Source organism: Nomascus leucogenys, chromosome 19, assembly GCF_006542625.1.
Source record: "Nomascus leucogenys isolate Asia chromosome 19, Asia_NLE_v1, whole genome shotgun sequence".
Taxonomy (NCBI): Eukaryota; Metazoa; Chordata; class Mammalia; order Primates; family Hylobatidae; genus Nomascus; species Nomascus leucogenys.
The window spans coordinates 9728086-9747327 of record NC_044399.1 but is presented as its reverse complement, the minus strand read 5'-3'; the positions used below and the strand labels follow the sequence as shown (position 1 = coordinate 9747327).

At 51.5% G+C, this 19242-nt stretch overlaps 1 protein-coding gene across 1 annotated transcript in view; it reads right to left on the bottom strand.

Annotated features, from left to right (window-relative positions):
• Positions 1 to 836: 836 nt before the first annotated feature.
• The window catches only part of RRM2 (ribonucleotide reductase regulatory subunit M2), a 93832-nt gene continuing 75426 nt past the window's right edge, over positions 837 to 19242 (bottom strand). The window contains exons 12-14 of the transcript XR_004027023.1: positions 13038 to 13140; positions 9510 to 9585; positions 837 to 1751 (exon numbers count right to left, since the gene is read on the bottom strand). The gene's annotated coding sequence lies outside the window, so the exon portion shown is untranslated. The remainder of the gene's footprint in view (positions 1752 to 9509; positions 9586 to 13037; positions 13141 to 19242) is intronic.

Here is a 19242-nt window from a genome sequence, read left to right as displayed (position 1 = left end):
GGTCTCACTCTGTCCCCCAGGCTGGAGTGCAGTGGCACGATCTCAGCTCCCTGCAACCTCCGCGTTTCAGGTTCAAGCGATCCTCCCACCTCAGCCTCTCGAGTAAGCTGAGACTGCAGGCACCTGCCACCACACCTGGCTAATTCTTTTCTTTTTTGTAGAGACAAGGCCCCACTATGTTGCCCAGGCTGGTCTCAAACTCCTGGGCTCAAGCAATCCGCCCACCTCAGCCTCCCAAAGTGCTGGGATTACAGATGTGAGCCACTGCCCCCGGCCAACACAACCTTATGTCTTTTCTTTTCCTTTCTTATCTTTTCCCTCCCTTCCCTCCCCTCCCCTCCCTCCCTTCCCCTCCCCTCCCCTCCCTCCCTTCCCCTCCCCTCCCTCCCTTCCTTCTTTCCTTCCTTCCTTCCCTCTCTTTCCTTCCTTTCTTTTCTTTTCTTTCTTTCTTTTTTCCTTTTCTTTTCTTTTCCTTCCTTCCTTCGTTTCTCTTTTCTTTCTTCTCTTTCTTTCTTTTCTGACAGGTTCTCACTCTGTCACCCAGGCTGGAGCGCAGTGACACAATCTTCACTCACTGCAACCTCCACCTCCCGGGCTCAAGCGATCCTCCCACCTCAGCCTCCCTCCCTGGGACTACAGGCATGTGCCACTATGCCTAGCTAATTTTTGTATTTTTGTAGACACAGGGTTTCCTTACGTTGCCCAGACTGATCTCAAACTCTTGGACTCAAGTGATCCACCTGCCTTGGCCTCCCAAAGTGCTGGGATTACAGGCGTGAGCCACCGCGCCCGGCAGATGTTCTTAATTTTAATGCAGTCCAATTTATCATTGTTTATTTTGTAGTTAGTGCTTTTTGTGTCCTCTCTAGGAAATATTTGACCACCGCATTAAGACATTTTCCTGTTTCTTTCTGGAAACTGTACTGTTTTGCTTTGCCAATCTGTATCTACAGTCAATCTGGAATTGGCTTTTATGTATGGCATGAAGTAGAGATCAAAGTTCACTTTCCATATGAATATCTGCTCAGTCAGCTCGGGCTACTGTAACAAAATATTGCGGGTCTTAAACAACAGAAATTTATTTCTCACAGCTCTGGGGGCTGGAAATCTCACAGCAAAGTGCCGGCAGGTTTGGTGTCTGGTTAGGCCTCGCTTCCTGGCTCGTGGATGGCTGCCCTCTGTCCTCACATGGGAGGACCATAAAGGCACCAACTCCAGCATGGGTCTCCACCCTCATGGCCTAACCACCTCCCAAAGGCTCCACCTCCTGACACCATCACATTGGGAGTTAGGGGTTCAACATATGAACCCCGGGGACACAGGCGTTCAGTCCACAGTGCTCCACCCCATGGGCTCACATCACCCCAGTTTCCCACCCTCCCTGGCCTGCACGCTTTGCGGGTTCCATTTCCCCCACTCCGGCAAGAGAGGCAGTGGGTGTGGTTAAAAGCAGCATATCTGCTGTCTATGGGGCCCTGGGGGTCTGAGAATGGTGGGCCCACCTGCTCAGCAAGGCTGTGTGGAATTCAGTGAAAGGATATGCTGAAGCTTGGAGCCCAGGGCCCTCTGTGCATGCTTGGTGAGTTCCCACCCAGATAACTTCATACTGAAACAGGGTCGCTCCAGGGGTGTCCCTGCCCGGAAGGGACTCTGGGTGTCTTGCTGTGAGCACCACGGTGGCTCTCACTTCACACTGAGGGCTGGGCTTCTCCAGACTCTGCATTGAGAGAACCAGTTGAGATCCTGGAAGACTGATTGGACGGGAAAGAAAGATTTGGTAACTGAACTGAGATCATCCAACCCATGCCCCCAAATTCATCAAACACATACTGGGCGCTAGGGAGCCGGAACGTGGCCAAGGGCTGGTCCCTGCCCACAAGGAGGTTGGAGTCCATGAGGGAGAAAGATCCAGAGAGATGATTTCGGCACAGGGAGGAGGACTGGGGCCAAGGCAAGCCAGGAACCATGGGCCACGAGGAGGGGCCCTTGTTCACCCGAGGGAGGGCATTGGCTTGGGGAGAGAGTTACAGGAAGTCTGGAGAAGGACTCCAGGCTGCTGGGCAGCAGGAGCAGGGATGGGGACAGCACAGAGCCTGGGGCAGATTTATCCCACCTGGCCAGCAGAGCCAAGTGGCACAGATTTCAGCTGTGCCCCTGGATAAAAGGGGTGATGGCAGCCAACAACACCAGCTACGGGGACTCTTTGCCACCTTCACCATTCTGGGAATAAGCTCTCAGCTACCGTGAGAGCAGTCAAAGCACCGATTCACTGAGCCCAGATTGTATCTGTCTCTGGCTATGCAGGGAGGGTCTATTAAGCCCCTTAGGTCTCCATGGACGGGTGGGGCACCGCCTCCCATTGAGTGGCATCTAATGGATAATGGGCATTCCCCCAGTAGGAAGATTTGGAAGCCGATCCCAACACACACACACACATGCACACACGCATGCACGCATGCACATCAGCTGCAGTCCCAGGGAGGCAAAGACAGTTATCAAAAGGAGAGGGTTTTCCAGATGAATATTCCAGAAGCATATTCCCACAAGAAAAGAGGAGACTGGGCAGACAAAACAATAGTGTCTACTCCACAGGAAGCCACACGGAGGTGCTGAGGTGTGTGGGGCAGGAGAGCAGCACCCCCGGCTTTCTACTATAGAAACTACTTTCCAGGCTGGGCGCGGCGGCTCACAGGGGTAATCCCAGCACTTTGGGAGGCCAAGGTCAGTGGATCACTTGAGGTCAGGAGTTCAAGACCAGCCTGGCCAACATGGTGAAACCCCACCTCTACTAAAAATACAAAAATTAGCCGCGCATGGTGGTGCACGCCTATAATCCCAGCTACGCGGGGGAATGAGGCAAAAGAATTGCTTGAACCCAGGAGGCAGAGATTGCAGTGAGCCAAGATTGCACCATTGCGCTCCAGGCCCTAAGCGATGGAATAAGACGCCATCTCAAAAAAAAAAAAAAAAAGAAACCACTTTCTGCAGCAGGGACTGACTGGGGAGGCCAATTTGGCCACCAGGCAGGCAGGAGACAGGACAGGTCTGAACTGGCAGGATCCAGTGCGTGGGAGGGAGGCCTTGAGCTGGAGAGGAGGGAGGGAGTTAGCAGGCACAGGGATGGGGCATCTGTTGGATGGGTGAGGGGCTGCAGAGGGCATGCAGGGTGATACGTGAGTGTCTGGCTTGGCACTGGGTGGATTGTGGTACCAGAACGTGAGATAGGCTCACATCAGGAGGGGCCATGGCTGGAGATGAGTTGGGTTTGTCCAGCTGGCAGTTGGATCTATAGCTTTGCAGCTTGGGAGAGAAAGATGCCAAGTAAGCCCATGAAATCCTTATTAAAAATATTTTTGTTCACCGAAATTCAATATGAAAACAGCTCATGAAACAAAGAGTGAATCAATAACCCTTTACTCATCTTAAATTAACAAAGATGAGTGGCGTGCAATTACTTTCCATTACAGAATCCTTCTGCCCAAGAGATTCGGTGAGATCCTTGTCAAAAGAGTTAGGCTTTTAACATGTGTATAGGAAGCATATTCTTTTGTGTCTGCTCATGGATCCAAATGTTTGATGCCTTAATGATTTTATGACTCAGAATTGTTTATTCCTGCCTCCTGGGTCTCACTGCAGTCCCAGCGACACAGAGCAATGTACATTTTCAAAATGGGAAAGGCTCTTGTTGATCTGTATTTAATCTGCTTGGCAGAGCTGAGTGGCTTCCTTCCCAGCCCCTTCCCCTTAGGACTGGGTGGTCTCAGCTCTGCTCTGGATAACCTGGGGCCAATCACCTGCCATCTACCCACTTGCTGTCCCTGCGGCTTCCTTCTTCTCCCCAAGCATCACTGCAAAAAGCCCCTGCTCTGCCTCTATTGTTTTTCTCTATTTTCTCTTCCCAATTCCCAATTCCTTCTTTCTCCAGTTATTTCTTATGGCTCTTACAATTCGTTTATACAAGAACAAAAATTCACATGGATGTGAAAAAGAAGTGAATCTGCTTATTCTAGAATTTCAAATAAGGGAAATTCTAGGGTGGCAGGCACCACTCACTCACTCATAAATTCAACAACTGGTGAATGTTTACTGTGTGTCCATGGTAGTCCTGGAGATCTCTCAGGGGCCAAAGGAGAGGAAGGATTTTACCTATAGGAACTTAAAATCCAAAGGAGGATCCAGACCATAACTAGCTACATGAATAAATGTGAAATTGCTCATGTGATCAATGTCACAGATGAGGGGACCATGGCACGAGGAGAACATTTAATGGGGGAGAGCTGATGTAGTCAGGGAGGTCAAGGCAGGCTTCCTGGAGGAAGTGCCAAATGAACTAAACGATAAGTGTCATGAATTAGACAAAGAAAGAAGGGAAGGACCCACTCTATAGTGAAAACAGCACGGATAAGAGTCTATGTGGGCAAAAAAGATGGCACCCACGAGGGGCCAAAAGAGTCCAGAGAGGCTGGGGTGGGAGGTGAGTCTGAGAGGTGGTCAGGGACCGAGCCATGAAGACCTCTCTAACCTCTTAAACGTTTTTGTTTTTATCCCCAGGGTAGTGGGATACCATTTCATGTTTTAAACAGAGGGGAGACTTTATCAGATTGCCTTTCAAAGAGAGAGCCTCAGGTTCAGTGTGGAGAGCGGGCTGAGCGGATCAGAGGGGTTCAGGGGCTGGAAGGCCAGTTGCAGGTGGTGAGCAAAATGCAGTGGCAGCTGGGTGGCCATGGAGATGGAGAGAAAAGGGCAGAGTTGAAAGAGATTAGGAGGCAAAGATGACAGGACTGGGGGTGATTGGATATGGGGGAGGTGAGGGAGAAGGGGTGTCCAGATGATGTCTATGTTTCTGACCCGAGTGATTGTGGTCATCATCCACAGGCCAAAGCTCCAGGAGGCGCGGGGCTGGGAGAGCAGATTGTGAGTTCGTTCTGGACATACTGAGTTTGAGTCGCCTCTGAGACGGCCGTTCCCTCTGCACACAGACCTTCCGTCTGAAACCTCTTTCCTTCTTCCTGAAATGCATTGGTGTGGAGCCCCTTTAGTGACAGTCTCTGCAATAACTGCTCTCAGCTTTTGTGTATCTGAAAATGGCTTTATTTTGCCCTCATCCTTCAAGAATCTTTTGGATTCTAGATTGTAGTAATTTCCTTTGTGTATCCAGCTCTGTGTCTTCCATTATTGCTGTTGTGAAGTCAACTGTCAATCTGTTGCTGGTATTCTGAGGGTAATCTCTCTTGTACTTGCTTCTTTTAAAATCTTCTTGTTGTCTTTGGTGTTCTGCAGTTTCACTCTGATGGATCTAAATATGGATTTCTGTTCATTTATTCTCTCTGAGAATTGTTATGGTTCCTGATCTGAGGACTGGGGCCTGCCTTTGACTATCACATGTCCCCTTCACTGTGTTATCTTCTTCTCGAACTCCGGTTAAGCATGTGTCAGAATTCCTCATTCCACTGCCACCTTTTTTTGGCTCTCTTTTGTGTTTTTCATGTGTTTGTCTCTGAACTGCATTCTACCTCTTGTTCATACTTCTCTTATTGCTGAGTAGTATCCAAGCTATACATTCCATGGGTACTCCTTCACATAATAGATGTTTAGGTGGCTTATATTTTTAGTTATGGTGAATACAACTATTATGAAAAATCTTATACAAGTCTTTTTATGCAGATATATACATTTTCATTTCTTGTGCATAAATACCCAGAACTGAAATTTCTGGGTCATAGGTTAGACATGTCTTTAACATTTTTTTTTTTTTTTTTGAGACTGAGTCTCTCTCTGTTGCCTAGGCTGGAGCTCAGTGGCACGATCTTGGCTCACTGCAAGCTCTGCCTCCCGGGTTCATGCCATTCTCCTTCCTCAGCCTCTCGAGTAGCTGGAACTACAGGCGCCCACCACCATGCCTGGCTAATTTTTTGTATTTTTAGTAGAGACAGGGTTTCACCATGTTAGCCAGGATGGTCTCGATCTCCTGACCTCATGATCCTCCCGCTTCGGCCTCCCAGACACTCTCTTGGCCAGGCACAGTGGTGCATGCCTGTAATCCCAGAACTTTGGGAAGCCAAGGCGGGAGGATCATATGAGGTCAGGAGTTCGAGACCAGCCTGGTCAACATGGTGAAAACCTTGTCTCCACCCACTAAAAATACAAAAATTATCCAAGGGTGGTGGCGGGTGCCTGTAGTCCCAGCTACTCCAGAGGCTGAGGCAGGAGAATCACTTGAAACCAGGAGGCAGAGGTTGCAGTGAGCAGAGATTGCACCATTGCACTCCAGCCTGGGTGACACAGCAAGACTCCATCTCAAAAAAATAAATAAATAAAATAAAATAAAAATAAAAAGGACCCTCTCAAACTGTGTGTTTGTTTTCCATCCAGCGTCTCTGCCATAAATCTTTTTCAGACATCCAAACCGCATATTCCTTGAAATGGAAGGTATCTCTCTCCCTTTCCATGTCTCTCCTCCTGCCTCATCCCCTGAGAAACTAGAACCAGAAAAGTAAAATAGAGCCTTCCCCCACCTCCGAGTGTCCACGAGCATCAGAGGGAATGGAGAAGAAAATCATTCATCCAGTTTGAGGTGGAAGTCTTCATAAGCCCCAATAAGCCGGACTTGAGTCTGAAAGTGATGAGAAAACTCTGGGTTCTGCCCCAAAACGTGTTCTGACCTGGGGAGGATGCTGAGTGGGACATACGGAGGGCAGTGGCCGCAGATATCACAGGCCCCATTCAAGCTGACTTCCCAGGGGACGGTTCACTAATTGTCAATACTGAGCCCCCCTCACAGCTCAGGCCTCAGCCCCTGCTCCACGCCCCCTCCTCATTTCTCTGGGTCTCTGACTCCTGGCCGCCAGCTGAACTAGCCAGGACAATAGACAAGATTCAGGGTGAAGCAGACAGATTCTGAAGAGACGGTAAGGACAAAGAAGCCATAGGGAGCTGGGCGTTGAAAACAAAAGTTTGCTGGATTTGAAGCAGACCACGTGGGGTTGCTTCTAACCACTGCGTTTGACTTTGCTCACACTATGCCTCGGCTGTTTTAGAGCCATACTCCTGGGGACCACCGGGGACCAGGCCTATGCTTCCTGTAGGACCCCATAGGACCCACTCAAGGTCTGCACCTGGCTGGTCTTGGCGATGCCTGTTCAATGTTAGTGGCACATGATGACATCTCTGACCACATCAGGAGGGGCTGTGGCCTCAGAGTTCAGTGCCACCCATCTTGGAAGAGGAAAAGGGACCCTGAGGTTTGGCTCCCAGCCACAGACTAAGTATCTGCATAGTGCAATTGAGAACGGATGCGGCAATGAGTAATTAAACAAATTAGTCAGTGCAGACGTGTTCACAAAAGCCAGGCAGAATCAATGGGGCGCCGATGCATTAGCGTCCTGTCCCTAATGGCCTCGGCTGCTCCCGGCTAGCGGCTCCTCTGAGAGCAAACCACACTTCCCTGCACCCAGGGCTGGGCACAGCACTGAGCAGGGCTGGCAGGGTCACAGCCAGCGACCACAGAAGCCAGGTAGGCTGCTCCGGTGGTCTCCATCAGAGACTTGGCTGCTCCTCTGCCAGTGGACAGAGTGGCAGCTGCCCACCAACCGTTCCTCCCTCTCCTCCCCATTTTCTCACACATTCCTCTCCCTGGAGTCTCCTTCCCTGCTCTCTTCACCTAGCTGATGCCTAGGTATCCTTTAACACTCACCCAGCATCACCTCCTCCAAGAAGCCTCCTCTGATCCCATAGGCTGGATGGGGCCTTTTTGTGGGCTCCCAGGCCCATCACAGGTCAGTCTCCCCTGGAGGTTGGGCTCTGCTGTTGGACGAAGCCAGGCCCCAGGTGAAAGAAGTCTATCTTCTGCTTGTCTCAAGCACAGGGGCTCTGTCTCAATGAGGGTAGTTGGGATGCAAGCAACAGAAACCCAATCTTGGCTAATTTTAGGGGAAGAGAGGAGTATGCTAGAAGGCTAAGGCATGCTCAGAAAATCACAAGGACTGCTGAATGGCCTCACCTAGAACAGGGACCAAGCAGCTCCAGGGATCCAGCTAGCAGGAAGTACCAGCAGTCTCTGGGGGTGCACTTGGGGGAGAAAGGCACAGCCACCATTTGAGTCTTTGTGTCATCAGCCCAAGGCTCAGAGTTCAAATTCTCTGGAGAAAGAGCCTGAGGGTTTGACTTAACCGTAAGCCCCGTCTCCTTGGTCAAGGTGGAGCCGGACTCCATGTCTGGTAGACCTTCACATGTATGTATGTATGTATGTATGTATGTATGTATGTATGTATGTATTTTTGTGAGACAGAGTCTTGCTCTGTCACCCAGGCTGGAGTGCAATGGCGCAATCTCAGCTCACTGCAACCTCCACCTCCCAGGAGGTTCTTCTGCCTCAGCTTTCTGACTAGCTGCAATTACAGGCTCACGCCACCACGCCTGGCTAATTTTTGTATTTTTAGTAGAGAGATGGGGTTTCACCATATTGGCCAGGCTGGCCTCGAACTCCTGACCTTGTGATCTGCCCACCTCAGCCTCCCAAAGTGCTGGGATTACAGGCGTGAGCCACCGTGCCTGGCCAACCCTCACATGTATTAATTCATTTACCCCTCAGGAACAATCTATGCATAGGTGCCACTATTATTACCTCCCACTTAACAGTTGAGGAAACCAAGGCATGGGAGGTTAAGCAGCTTGCTTGAGGTCACACAGCTAGTGGGTGGCAGTCAGGAAACAGGAGCAGCCAAGCCAGCCCCAGACCCATCCTTAAGCCACACCGCCCCTGGGATGGTATGATAAACACGTGAGTGTTGAATGAATGAGAGAATAAGCTAGTAAACTGACAGAGGGCTGGCTTCTCTCAAAAACGGCTGCTTCCTGGTGCATCACTATTTTCCGAGCCAGATGTGGGTGGGTGTTTGGCCCTGGCTGATGGATGGCTGATATTTCCAGGGGAGAAGAAAGGATGGAACGCCTGTCATTGCCAGGGTAATTACTTCTCCCTCACTGGCCTTTTGGCCAAGCTGCAGCCTGAACAGTTGCTGTTCTTTCTCCAGCATTTGCAGCAAGAGCTTAGAAAAAGAGGAGGTGGAGAATCTGTGTTGCTCTGGATGGTCTCAGAGGAAGACGTGGCTTTAGAAAATGGGCCAACGGCTGGGAACAGTGCCTCACGCCTGTAATCCCAGCACTTTGGGAGGCCGAGGCAGGCAGATAACTTGAGCTCAGTGACAGAGCAGGAGAACACCATCTTGGACAAATACTGCCATTTTAAGTTCCTCTTGATTAAAAACCACCTAAATCCACCCTGAAAACAGCAGCCTAATGGCTAATGTCAGCATGATCATAAACCACAAATGACACCTCCAACCAGACACATTCCAACCCTGAGATAAACCTGTCTCCAACCAGAAAAATGCCAACCTGAGATAACTTCCCTGCCTACCAGAAACCTTCTCACCCCACAATAAAACTCTCTTCCAACCAGAAACATTCTGAACCTGTGATAAGCTCTCCCTCCCTAAACCCGTAAATACCCTTAGTCTATAAGAGAGAGTGCTCCTGACAGAAATCGGCCAGAAGCCCCTCTCAGGTTTATTCTCCAAAATAAATCTGTCTTTGACTGTTGAGCCACTTTTCATATTTATTTCTTCCTTCTTCAAGTCTTACATTTGGTGCTGAAACCCAGAACATTCCAAGGAAAGGCTCCAACATTCCAAGCCACTGTCCTTACATGCAAGGTACGTAGGAAAAGTAAAATATACTTTTGGTAGAAAGATTGCAGGGAGGCATGAGAATGTGGATTTTTGCCAAGTTTTAAAGGTTGAAGCATTTTTTTTCAGTTGGATAAAATAAAAATGAAGGTTTGGGCTAGTTGTGAAAGGCTGATTTTAGAGGCAGTTCTGTGTGTAAACATATTGGCTAAAAGGGGTATCCTCCAGTTTTTCTGTAAATTAAATTTTATTAAAATAAAAGCACAGTGGGTTTCTCTTAGAGCACTAACCTGCTCTTTAACAAAAATTGTAAAGGATTGTAAAAAGTCTATAAAAATCTTACCTTGTGGTCAGACATTAAAATTGAGTAAATATGTCTATAAGGATTTACTAATTCGGTTTAACATTCATAGTACACTAACGTAAAGGTGAAATTTGGCTTATTTGGTATAAAAATTTTACAGAAAACATTGTCAAATACGAAATGGTGTTTGGCTTTCTTTGGGCTATATTTGCGTAGATATGTTTTTGATATGTGTTCCAAGGTTGTGGGAGACTCCTACAATCCTGATATGTTTTAGTGTACATTATCAGTAATAATTATAATTGTTATGTTAAAATTGTTGTGTGCCACGTAGGTAACAGATTTCCTTGGCAATTGTGTCTTTAACCGCAGCCACCCTAAAACTTTTTGTCATCCATGAACAATTGTTGTCTTGTTTTGGTCATCTGTAGAAGCTGGTTCTATGATCAGCTGTAAAGTTCTGACAGGTGCTCTTGAACGCAGGTTTCTGATAACTTTGGAGATTGTGACATCAGAATAGAGGAAGGACATTCAGGACTCTTGAAGAGCTGGAATGTTCGTTGATATCAGGCAGGACGGGAACTGACTGCGTGAACTGAACTAATAGACTGGAGTGATCTTTTTGATGTTTTGCTCGGAATATTGCTGGTCCTTTGTTTGCTTTTCAGAGTCAAAGAGGCTTTTCTTTTGAGCTACTGACAGCTTTTGACAGTTTGGTGTGCTCCCATGAACAAAATTTGAGGCATGCTTATTTCTCTCTGCCTTGTTTTCTCCAGAGTCTGGAAACTACCTGTGAGTATCCTTAAATTATGGCAGTACGGTTATTTGCATAGGTGCAATAAAAATCTGTTTTCTTTCTTTCTTTTTTTTTTTTTTTTTTTTTTTTGAGATGGAATCTTGCTCTGTCCTCCAGGCTGGAGAGCAGTGGTGCAATCTCGGCACACTGCAACCCCCACCTCCCAGGTTCAAGCAGTTCTGTCTGCCTCAGCCTCCTGAGTAGCTGGGATTACAGGCATGCACCACCATGCCCAGCTAACTTTCGTGTTTTTTAGTAGAGACAGGGTTTCGCCACATTGGCTAGGCTGGTCTTGAACTCCTGACATCAGGTGGTCTGCTCGCCTCGGGCTCCCAAAGTGCTGGGATTACAGGTGTGAGCCATGGCACCCGACCACAAATCTGTTTTCTTTTATGGCAGGACACAATTGGAAGAAGCGGTTGTTTTACCAAGGCTTTGACTGGAATGGTGTGCTCTCCTTTAAGGAATCAAACTTGACTTGTGAAGCCAGTGGAGCCCTTAGATGGCGGGCCTCATATTTTGTGCGCGGTCCCTGTGGGCCTCATATTTTGTGCACGCGGTCCCTGTGCAGGTTTCTGACCTGAGGTAAGTAAAGAAATGTCACTTTCTCACAGGCCAGGAACCCCAGGTTATCTTGGAGCCTCAAGAGGGGAAGAGTTCACCCAACTCATAGGTATTTGATGGTGCAGTTCCATGGCTGGGATTGGCTTTTAAAAGGTCTTATCTCAGATTCCTTCCATGAAACAGTTTTTTTGAAGCCAATTTAAAAGGCCTATGTAAAAATAATTATTCTTGCTGCACTTTATACAAATAATCTGGCCACAGCCAGGTGCGGTGGTTCACATCTGTAATCCCAGCACTTTGGGAGGCTGACATGGGTGGATCACCTGAGGTCAGGAGTTGGAGATCAGCCTGGCCAACATGGTGAGACCTCATCTCCACTAAAAATACAAAAATTAGCTGGGCATGGTGGCACATGCCTGTAATCCCAGCTACTCAGGAAGTAAGGCTGGAGAATCGCTTGAACTCAGGAGGTGGAGGTTGCAGTGAGCTGAGATTGCACCATTGCACTCCAGCCTGGGCGACAAGAGTGAAACTTTACCTAAAAAAAAAATCTGGCAAAGCAAACTAGTCATACCATGATTTGTCTTTTTTTTTTTTTTGAGACTGAGTCTCGCTCTGTCACCTAGGCTGGAGTGCAGTGGCATGATCTCAGCTCACTGCAAGCTCCACCATCCGAGTTCACGCCACTCTCCTGCCTCAGCCTCCCGAGTAGCTGGGATTACAGGCGCCTGCCACCACACCCAGCTGATTTTTGTATTTTTAGCAGAGACGGGGTTTCACTGTGTTAGCCAGGATGGTCTTGATCTCCTGACCTTGTGATGTGCCTACCTCGGCCTCCCAAAGTGCTGGGATTACAGGCGTGAGCCACCACACCTGGCCCCATGATTTGTCTTTTAATAAAAATGGAAAACTGGAGAGAGAGAATTGTGTTTCAAAAACTATAGCACATCTGTTGTTAAATTCTAATCTTGTCTGAGGTTTTTCAATTTTTATTGTTTTCTACAGTTTGGATTAAATTCTAATTTTTCTGGCTACAAGTCTCAAAAATAATGTCTTCAATTTTTCCTTTTTCTTTTCCTTTTTTCCCTTTTTGTTTTCTAGCTGGAGATCACTAAAACCTAAGCTGTGCTTTCTTGAAGCCCTGTGAGCTGAAGATTAGATGTTTCAGCAGGTGCTGCCTCTGGGCCTCTGAGGCAGAGAGTGCTACCCAGAACAAATTGACTTCTTCCACTCCAGCACCACGTTCAGTGTCCCATAACAACGACAACCCTCTCTCAGCAGGAAGTAGCCAGAAAGAGCACACCGCCCCTCATCCTTTTATAACTATAGGGTCTGGATTGACAAAGCAGGAGCATCGCCATTTTGGACAAACACCACCATTTTAAGTTCCCCTTGATTAAAAACCACCTAAATCCAGCCCCCAAAAAATCAGCCTAACGGCTAATGTCAGCATGACCATAAACCACAAATGACATCTCCAATCAGAAACATTCCAACCCTGAGATAAAGCCCCTTCCGACCAGAAACATTCCTACCCTGAAATCAAACTCTCCTCTGACCAGAAACATTCTGAACCTGCGATAAGCTCTCCCTCCCTAAACCCTTAAAGACCCTTAGTCCATAAGACAGAATGCTACTGACAGAAATCGGCCAGAAGCCCCTCTCAGGTTTATTCTCCAAAATAAACCTGTCTTGGACTGTTGAGCCACTTTTCGTGTTTCTTTCTTCTTTCTTCAACTCTTACACTCAGGAGTTCAAGACCAGCCTGGCCAACATGCAAAACCCCATCTCTACAAAAAATACAAAAAATTAGCCAGGCATAGTGGTGCACACCTGTATCCTCAGCTGCTTGGAAAATTGAGGCTGGAGGATTGCTTGAGCCAGGGAAGCTGAGGCTGCAGTGAGCCAAGAGCGCACCACTGCACTCCAGGTTGGGCAACAGCACGAGACCCTGTCTAAAAAATAAATGGGCCAAAGATGGTGAGACCCAGCTTGGCGGCAGGGTCTCCCAGCTCCCGTGAGCTCAGCTTAGGGCTTCTCCCAGGATCAGAACACAGAGGTCACTGTAAACATGGAAGAAGAATGACTTTGGAGGAGATGTTAGTTAGTCCACTTCTGGAGGACCAGAAGTGGAGGACTGCCCTATCCTGGACCACAATGTTCTCTGATGATTGTCCTGCTGAAGATGCACCCCGTGGGTGGGGCTCCCCTGAAGTCTGTGCATAGCCCCAAAAAGGATGTATGTGGTACATATAGGGGAGAGGCAGGGCCTGAGACACAGAATGCGACCTGGGGAAGGAGGAGGGTTTCCTCCTCCTTTGGGGGGTGTAATTGTTGAGTTCTACACCTACGACAACAGAGCAGACGTGCTTAGGAGCGTGCTTGTGGGGAGGGAAACCTGGACCCTGCCCCATTGGAGGCTTCTGTGGTCAGACAGGCAGACAGGCCCAGCAGGACCCAGGGCCTCTGAGAGGGGCCCCGTCCACCAGCAGCAGTGCTGAAAGTCTGAGTGTCCTTCCTCCCAGAGCCTGGGCCTTAGAGAAGGTATGGCAAAGGCTCTGCTGGGCCCTGGGAAACCCTAAGATGGGACAAGCAGGACAGTAGGTAACAGACACTTAGTTCCTGCATGGGAGTGAAAATTAGAATTTGTTGGTCTTTAGTATTGCAAATGTGACTTCAACTTAAAGGTTGAAAGGACCAGGAGCACTGGGGGCCACTTAACTCAGTGACACCCTCCCCTGGGTCCACGTGCAGCCTCCTCCCTCCTAGCCTGCAGGTGTGCCCATCCCGCAGGTATGCCCATCCACAGGTGTGCCCATCCACAGGTGTGCTCTCTCCAGGCTTTGCTCAACGCTCTCCAGCCCTTCTGCTGCCCAGTGCTACCTGGGGCAGGGCAGGAGGCCATCTGTCCCAGGCCAGTTTGAGCAGCCCCTGTGCCCAGGAGTCTCCATGTCCCCCCAGGACTGGTTGGGCAGAAGGAACATGACGAAACGAAGAGCCAGGAGAGCCAGGCAGGGAGAGGCAGAGATGGCCCACAGAGCCGGCAGCTGCAGACCCAGCCTCCCAGCCAGGGACTCACGTTACCCTTCACAGAGCTGTGACTACCTGTGACTTCCCTCGATCCGCACACCAGCCCTCAGAGGCAGGGATGTTGTCCCCACTTGAAGGAGCGATTGTGAGGCTCAGAGACTGAGTCAGCACCATGCGGGGCTGGGTTCTGTGAGTATAGACCTAGGGCCTGGGGAGACGCCGTGGCAGGGGCAGGGGCAGGGGCAGGGGCAGGCCGAGCTGCCCTGGAGTAAGGCCTTGTCTGAGTGTGGGGAGCTCACTGGGGTGAGCTGAGCTGGCTCCCCTGGACCCCGGAGCACCTTCTCAGACAGCCAAAAGGCCAGTGTTGGTGCTTGAGAGAGGGAGATGCTGCTGAGGAGCGTGGCCTCAAAAGGGACGCGCTCCTGGGGACCCCAGCCACGCAGTCTCCTTCCCATCAGGGGTCAGGGGGCCCCAGCCCTGTCTTCACTCTGAGGCCCTGGCATCAGTCACTCCTGTCCCGGCTGCGGCACCCCCTCTGGCCTCCCGGCTCTGGCTTGGCATCTGGCCACAGCGACCCTGCCTCCTCACTGCCTGGCCCCGTCGCCCTGTGCGGTCACTGCCTGTTTCTTGTCTGCTCCCTCCGCCGGATGGCTGTGCAGGCCAGGGCTGCTGGCTGTGCATCCCCAGAGCCCGGCCCCCCACGGGGACCACACACAGAGGGTTTTGCTGGGTGGGACAACGGCTGGTCCTGGACTCTTCACACCCCACCCAGCAGCCAGGACACAGCCTGGGTGGGCAGACTGACCTCCTGGGCACAGTGTCCTCAATGTCCACTCCCAGGCACTGCCAGGCAGTGCCGGCTGCTGGTCACCACAGAAACAGCCACAGTCTGGACCCAGGGCTCCTGCTGGTCTGTGCCAATCCCTAATGCCACCGCGCCCCGAGATGAAACCCAGCCCTTTCCAAGGAGCCATGGAAGGAAGGCAAGAAGGCTACCTGGGAGACCCCAGCTTGCTGCTGGGCCATGGGCCTGCAGTTGGTGGGGGTTCGTGGCCCATCCCACCCCTCTCTGGCCACCTTTGCTCCCCGCGCCCTCTGTCTTCCCACGGGTCTGAAGCTCCTCACTGCTCAGGCCTCATATGAGGACAGGGGTCTGCAGTGCCGCAGGGTCTTGCCGGAGGAAATACAGGGTGAGAAGCCACACATCTGACTCACTGCTCACCTAATAAGGACTTTTGACCACAGCACATAACAGCTCTGTGGTGCCAGGGCTGCTTCGGCCACCCCACAGTGGCAGGTCCCTGGGCGGGCAGCTCTGCCTTGCCCTGCTGGTGGCAAGATGGCTGCAGTGGCACCAGGCACCATTTCTAGCATGACTGTGTTCAACACTGGAAGTGAGGGTAGGAACAAAAGGGATTTCCTCATATGAGTCTCTGTCTTGTCCAAGCAGGAAAATTCTTTTCCAGAGCCTCCTTAGCAGGTTTTCCTAACACAGCATTGGCCAGGCCAGGTCACTACTTACCTGTGGCAGCCAGTCCTACACAGGACCACCACAACAGCCTTCAGCCAGTCACGACGCGTCCCTGAGGCCCAAGGACACTGCTGCTGGGCAGTCAGGGAGAAAGGCAGGAGGCTGTTGGGGACCAACTCACAGGTCTGCCACATGGGTCCACCCGAGGCTCACCACAACCTCTTCTCCCTTGCTTCCCACCCTTGGTCTCCAGGTAAACGCGGCTCACTTTGTCTGGGACACTCCTTCCTTCCTCCCAAGTCCAACCCTCTGCCTCCGAACCCCACCCATCCTCCTGGGACCACCTGAGCCGCTGCCTCCTCTGTGAAGCCCCCCCTCTGCAGAGAGGCTGCCGCACTGCCTCTCTTCCCATTCTGCGCCCACCTAGCCCACCTGTCACATGACCCCTCGGACGGTGGGTCTTCCAGAACATGCCTGTTGCCCTCGGTAGCTCCCCAGGAGCTCAGACCACACCTGTGGCCCTCACCACCCTGCTAAGTGCCTTTTCCAAGGCTGAGGGATCAGAATGAATTTTAGATTAAACTCGTAGCCACGACCGCATGGCCTCGTGAGGGTTTTGGCGGGCACGTGCCTCACAGGCCTTGGCTGTAAACCCACACACAGTAGCACAGGGCCAGGTTACCCGCGCCACTGAGAACAGAGACGCCGAGAGGTCTAGCAAGCAACTCGCCCAAGGTCAGGCATGAGGCAGCCCCAGAAATGGAACTCGCATGTTTCCCACCATGCCAAGGAGGCAGGGAGGAAAGTCAGGGGGCGGCTGTGACCAAGGAGTGACAGATGAGGATGCAGGGGAGGGAAGGACAGGACAGTGGGGCTGGTCAGAAGGCAAAGTCTGGATGCCCCCGTAGAGCCCCAGCAGGAACCCCGCTGAGCCCACTCCAGGTGGAGGGAGGAAAAGGCAGAGGCACTTAGGCAGCAAGTGCTAACTTGGGCCAGAGCCCATGCTGGGCACGGGACACCAGGCCGGCCACGCCACCCGGGGCCCACCAGTGGTTGGGGAAATGGACATGTGCCATAAAGCAGTGAAGCAGGACGGAGAAGTGCACCGCTAACCCGGGAGTGCGGGGGGACAGGCCCCAGTCCTCACACACACACCCCATCCCTTTTGGGCCTGCACAAGCTGGGGAGTAGGAACTGTCATTTCTGAGTCACAGATGAGCCAGGCTGAGGCACGGCAGGACCAAGACCTTACCCCCAGAGCCCCGCCAGTCAGCAGCCTGACCAGGAGTTGGACACAGGCCTGCCAGCGTCACACCGCCGCCTTTGCTTAGAGGCCACTTGTCTGTCCAAGAGGCCTTTGTCCACAACTGAGCCCGGAAGCTGGCCACAGCCTTGTCCACCCAGGAAGCTGGCAGCCTCCTTCCTCTTCGAAGCTTTTCCAGTTCTCCCGGTTCTAATACCAAGTAGAATCTCTTCTTTTCCTTTCAACGATGACTCATAAGATGAAATGAGGCGTTTTGGAGTAAATGATGATGGGACTGAATTATTCAAACTCCTACAGATTCCGAAATGACTTTCATTTGTTTATATTTGGCAATAAGCATTGAAATGGACAGAGGGTTCACAGGATTTATGTTAATTTGTGAAATGTCTCTGGGTGCCACGCTCCAGCCCAGGAGCAGCCGTAATCTAAATGTCTAGGGACCTCCGTGTGCCAATTAATCCAAACTGTCTTTCTTGCTGGTCATTTTGACAGCCTGGGTTTTGGCTCTGCAATCTCATGCTTGCTCTCAGAGGCCCAGCCCCATCCCCAGGGTGAAGAGGGGTTGCTCTGTGACTGCTGCGGCTCTGCTGGGACATCCTGAATGAAGCCCAGGGTCTGTTGTTGCCCATGGTGCAACTGCCCAGTTAGGGCACGGGACTTGGGTAACCTGAACCTGTTACGTTCATGACTGACAGGTGCCCAGGAGGTCCCCTGGCGTGTGGTAGGCAGTCAGCGATGTTTGCTACAAGGACCGCCTCAGAGCTGTGCCCACACGAGCAGAGCCCTCCGCCCCTGAGCAGGACAGGCTCCTGCAGGCGCGCTCAGCTGGCATCTTGAAGAACACGTGATGCAGAGGCTGTTTGCAGAGGAGTGGGCAGAATGGAGGGACAGTGGGGGACACTGAGGCACCCGGCACCCAGCCCTGTGGAAAGCTGTTGCCGCCTCCAGGCCCAAAACAGTCTCACAGAGCCTCGTGAGAAGGAGGGGCTGGAGGAGAGGAGGCCACCAGAAGGAAGAAGTCTCCCTGCCCCACAGCAGCAGCTCCAGGAGGACGCACAGGAATATTCCAACCTCGCCTTCTACACTTGCATCTCTGGCCAGGGCTTCCCAAATGCAATGATCATTAAAGGGCAAGTGAGTCATTGACAAAATGCATCCACGCCAGCCCCCTGAGACCTAAGCTGGGTAGAAAAAGCAGGGAACCGACGGGGGAGGGCTGGCAAAACAAGGAGGCCACCGGAGGCTTCTGGCTTGTCACCTAAGCTCTTCTGCAGCGGAAGGGCCTCTGCAGAGTAAGACTAGGGGCTGCTCAGAGCAGAGAAGGGAGCCCAGGGCAGGTCTGTGTGAGGGTGTGGCCTCCCTGGAGAAGTCTGAAGGAGGACCCTGAGCCCAGGAGACTGCAGCGCAGCAGGGACATGCGGGTCAGAGACCGAGAGAGGCCAGAGCTACCTCCTGCTGGAGGAGAGAGGCTGGCTCTGGAAAGGGGTCATCAGTTGGAAGCTGAGCTATGGAGAGGAGGGTCCTAGAACCCATGAAGCTAGGGGTTCAGGGTCCGAATGCACCACCTTTGGGTACTGCCTGTGGCAGCAGGGGGGGTGGAGTGGCAGTGCCCAAGTCCGCAGCGGGACTGACCCCAGACAGGCCCTCTAATACTTTCAGTCTTCCCCTGCTGGGTGGTGGAAGTGGGTTCCTCGCAGATCCTCAGACAGGAAACAGGGACCCAGGAGACCAGCCCCAGCGAGGGGGTGCCCAGCCGCCTCTCCGGGCCCCTTTTCCACTTAGGCTTGGGCTACCTGAGGCTGCTCTCACACCAGGGGATTGAAAACCCTGGTCACAAGTGGGCAGGGCTCACGGCCAGGCAGGCAGACCTCTGTCCTGCATGGGAAGGCTTCCCAAAGTGTGTTCCCCAGAGCTGGAACTCCCCAAGCTGCTATAGGGAGAGGGTTCTAGAGTCACCTCGGTTGGAGAAGCCCTTTCCTCCTCTACCATCACCTGAGCGTAACAAGATTCCCTGGCCCATTAAAGGCTCTGAGAAGTCCTTCAGGGAAAACGCCCCTGGGGAAGGCTTTGCTCAGTGCCAGGACATTTACATGTTTGGGTCGGTTCACAGAATAGGACAAACCCAGG